General features: G+C 32.6%; 1 protein-coding gene across 3 annotated transcripts in view; it reads left to right on the plus strand.

Annotated features, from left to right (window-relative positions):
- Positions 1-5000, plus strand: part of LOC125034850 — an 89061-nt gene that overhangs the window by 27503 nt on the left and 56558 nt on the right. The gene's annotated exons all lie outside the window — the stretch shown is intronic.

The following is a 5000-nucleotide window of genomic DNA, read 5'->3' on the forward strand; positions in this document are numbered from 1 at the left end:
CATCTTCATCGTCATCGTCATCGTCATCAACAACGACAGCAGACACATCAAAGACACAACAACAACATACCAACAACAATATACATCAATAACAACTACTACAACTACTGCTGTTGCTGTTACTACTACTACAATTGTTGCTATTACTATTGCTACTACTACTACTACTGCTACTATTACTACTGCTACTTCTACTACTACCACTTTTACTGCTACTATTACTACTGCTACTACTCCTACTACTACTACAACTACTGCTGCTACTGCTACTACTACTACTACTACTACTACTGCTACTGCTACTGCTACTGCTACTGCTACTGCTACTGCTACTGCTGCTGCTACTGCTGCTGCTGCTGCTGTTGTTACTACTTATGGGTATATATGAATTAACAAGAGTGAGACTTCGCCTCTGGAGTTGAGACAGCAATTGTGTCAATGAAAACGCACGTTAATGTAATCAGCGCTTGGTTTTTGTCCAAGTTTGAGTTGGAAAGGTGACAGTGTTTTAAAAGTGTTGAATTAATAGATTCTTATTATTTTGCTGTAGCCATTAAAGGATTTTGTTTTTACACAAAAGCAAGTGTTGAAACGAATAAGAAAGTGAATAATAGTTAATAGTACAAGTGAAAGCAGTGATAAAGAAAGAGAGTGTGAAAAAAAAGACGAGAAGGAGAGAGAGAGCGAGAAAGAGAGAGAGAGAGAGAGAGAGAGAGAGAGAGAGAGAGAGAGAGAGAGAGAGAGAGAGAGAGAGAGAGAGAGAAAGAAACAGACTGAAAAAACGCGAAGAATCAAGCAGGAACCAGTTCAAACAAGCTAAAAAATCGAGTTTATTTTCGCAAGATCTGAACGAAGCACATCCAAATCTTCTCTTCGATCACATACCAGGAACCGAGTCACACAACACAAAAAAAAACATGATTTCCCGCGAAGTGTTGCGAGATAAATAGAAATCATTTGGAGTGTTCGGGAATAGAATGGAAATTGTGTTCATGTGGAAATTAGAGGGTTGGGAGATAAAAGAAAGAGAGAAAGAAAGAAAACTTATGGGGGCGAACTGCGTGGTGAGATGAAAATTATGTTTTGAATCGTGAAATTTAATGAAAATGGTATTCTTGTGTATGTGGGGCAGGGGAGGGAGGCAAAAAGAACATTTGTTTGGAATCTATTTAGTAAAAGGAAAAATATAAATGGAGGATGAAAGGCAAAATAAAACTTATGTGAGGAAAACAAGAAGAGAAAATGTGGATTATGTTTTTTTATTTTATTTTATTATTATTATTATTTTTTTTTTTTTGGAGATAAACTAAAACTTCTATGAGGGGAAATTACGTAATGAAAAATATGCGAGGGAACTACCAAATAATTTCCTTCCAAATATTTATACATTTAACTCACGTGTCACTTCTTCAGGTGAGTGACAACCCCATCGGCTGGCAATGGCAGGTGGTGCCATCTGCAGCTGATCGGAATCACCTTTTGCAATTGCATTTATTAAAAAATAAAAAAGTTGATATTAATTATTACACTGTAGTAATGTCTATTTTTTTTATAATCATAATGACTAAACAAAAATTATTACGTAGAAGGAAACGATAGAAATGATTATGATAATTAATGATGATAAAAGATAGTGATGGTATTTATGAATACTGTGATAAATATTATTTTAATAATGATAAAGCATGACTTTTTATACTGAAAGTGATATAAATAATAGCGATACTGCTGTTATTTTTATTGTTGTTGTTTTATATTTTGTGGTGTTCTCTTCATTATCATTAGAATAATTTTAGTAATGACAGTACTGGTAATAGTACTACTATTATTATCCTAATTATTATCATCATCGTTATAATCATCATCAGCAACACCACTATAATGATAATTCTAGTAATGATAATGCTAATAATAATGAAATAGTTGTAATAATAATGATAATAGTAGTAAATATAATAATGATAATAATAACGATGATAATGATAATAATGATACCGATAATGGTCATAGTAATATCAGTGATAAAAATGATAATGATAACGTTAACAACAACAATTATTATAATAATGATCATAATAATGATAATAATTTCATGGTGGTATAGACTTATTTGCATATTGTTTAAGACATTTTTACCTAATGTTATATTGTGGAACGATATTTGCCTACATTTTCTTTTCCGCCGTTGGTAGTGGAGTTTTTAAGAGAAGAATAAATAAAATAATGGCTTTTAATTTTGGACCTTTATTTACCACCGTCTTAAATGCACAGGCGATTAATGGTGATGATGATAGTAATAATAATAATAATAATAATAATAATAATGATATTGATAATAATAATAATGATTAAGTCCCCAGCTTTTAACACGTTTGATAAATAGTCAATATGTATGATGATAGAACTCATTATAGTTTATTTTAGGTGGTATGAATGGCCTTTATGACATAAGTTTTTTGTTATTACTTGGTACTAAGAGATATATATTTGCTTGTGTTCCTCTGTGTAAAATATATGCTTAGTTTCTGCCATGTTTCTTGTTTCGCCGACCTGCCAAAATAGTCTGTGTCCAAACCTATATCTTGTGTCATTAAGAAAAAGAAGAGAAAAATTGTCAAGTATTTTCCTTACACGAATTCTACAATGAAAACGGATGATGCTATTTAATGCTGTAGCTCTTATATTTTTGAGAATGTATTATACTAGACTAGTGTAGCCTTGTAGGAGGTTCTGCCAAAAGGTATTCCAAAACCTGTGTCCGTGCTTTACTCGCGCTGACCTTGCTAATCGATCGGCAAGGAGTAGAGGTCATTTGAGATTAGTTAAGTTTAGTACTTTATTTACCACCCTGGCTAACTGCACAAGCGTGGGCAAGCTGTGGTACATTTGATGCATGGTCATTATATAATGGTATTACATTGAATTTTAGGCTGTAATGTTATTGTGATAAGTACTATATCAGTTTAAGGAAAGGAACAATTACACAATCCTTTATCTACTCATCTGCTATATATACGGTCATTTGAAATTACATTTCAAATTTAGGATACAGCATAAGTATATCTTCTAAGACATCAGATGATATGAAATAGTTACATAGTTCTCTGTACCTCATGCTAGGTGGTCTGAAAGGCTGTAACACATGGCACTCTGAGATATAATGTACAAGTGTTCGCTTATATTCTTCATTACACGGTATACACTTAGTTTTCTTCGACATTACAAACTGTACTGACGTGTTCTTGTTTTATGCAAACCATAGATGAATGAATCTTGTGTAAACCGGTGCTTTATGCTACAGCTTTCAGGGCGTTGAGAATTTATCATCTCATTCATGGCCTCTTTGAAGGCCTTTTTGATGATGTATAAAATCCTAGAAAGAGGTACCCCGAGATTTATATCCACGTTTTGCTTGTCACATGCTGACTTTGCTGGGTGATCAGCATGATCATGCCTAGGGTTTCCAACATGCGATGGAAACCACACATAACGTATATCATGGCCTTGTTCTTTTGCACGATACACGTTTATGCTGATGTCATTTGCAATATTTCCTGCACCTTTGTCTAGAGTGTTCAGAGCCTGGAGAGCACTCTGTGAATCGCAGAAAATTACCCCTGAACCTTGATTCAGTTAGAGAATATGCGAAATACGGCGGGCGATCACCGTAGAGTGTGTCCGCCAAAAAGTATCGTACTGGGTTTAAATATATATTAATAGATACTTGTCGGGGAGAAGTTTCTTAATGGATTTAAATAGAATAGATGTGTTTGAATAGTATAAATTTGTAGATAGTTTTACGGAAAATGTATTTTAATGGGTTTGAATTACATTAATGTAATAAAAAAAGCATAAACGTCTCGATGCATGTTTTTTCTTATATTTCTTATGTTCTGTATCTTTATATAAAGTTTTTTTTTTTTGCTTACATTTATTTGTTTTACAGTATAGATAAGCATGTAAATATAATCATACATGCAGTGCATACATGAATATAGAGATACACCAACACTTCATGTGATTACGTGTAGGATAGTTACCATACTGTTTGTGATGGGTACTTGTTTTCTTGTAATCAGTGACATCTCTCTGTCTGTCTGTTTCTCTCTCTCTCTCTCTCCTAATATAATGAAAATGATGATAGTGATACTGATACTGCTACTACTACTACTACTACTACTACTACTACTACTACTTCCACTACTACTACTACTACTACTACTACAGCTATTGCTGCTGCTGCTGCTACTACTACTACTACTACTACTACTACTTATACTAGTACTACTACTTATACTACTAATACTAGTACTACTACTACTACTAATGCTATTAAGGATAACAATAACAATAACAATGATAATGATAACAATAAGAACAACAACAATAGCAACAACGATAATGACATTAGTTGTAAAACTTATATTAATGATAACATTAAACATTATGATGATAAAAATGATAAAACTTAATTTAAATTTGCCTTCCGAAACCCTTTAGTAAGCACGAATTTGCTGAACCATGAAATAAAAGTTATAGTAATATAAAAAAAAAACACCTCAATAATTGAAATCACATTTGTAATGATTATGAGGATGGTAACAGTAATAGACATGAAAAATGTAATATTTATGATTATGATATTGATGGCTGGAATAGATGCTAGGTTGGTAGATAGACAATAGGGGAACAGGGCGATAGACAATTAGATTGATAGCTAGTTAGATATAAAGACATAGGTAGATAAACGTAAATATATTACACAGGTAGATCAACATAAGTAGATATATATATATATATACAGATAGATAGATAAATAGAGATAGAGTCAGTTAGATAAATAGATATATAGACAGCTCGATAGGCCCAAATATATACATAGATTAATAAACAGATCGATAAATAAATATAAATAAAAAGGCGTATAGACAGACAGAAAGACACACAGACAGATAAACAGACAGGCAGAAAACAGGGCTCTAATATTCTTGACTGATTGA

Source organism: Penaeus chinensis, chromosome 18 (assembly GCF_019202785.1).
Source record: "Penaeus chinensis breed Huanghai No. 1 chromosome 18, ASM1920278v2, whole genome shotgun sequence".
Lineage (NCBI taxonomy): Eukaryota > Metazoa > Arthropoda > Malacostraca > Decapoda > Penaeidae > Penaeus > Penaeus chinensis.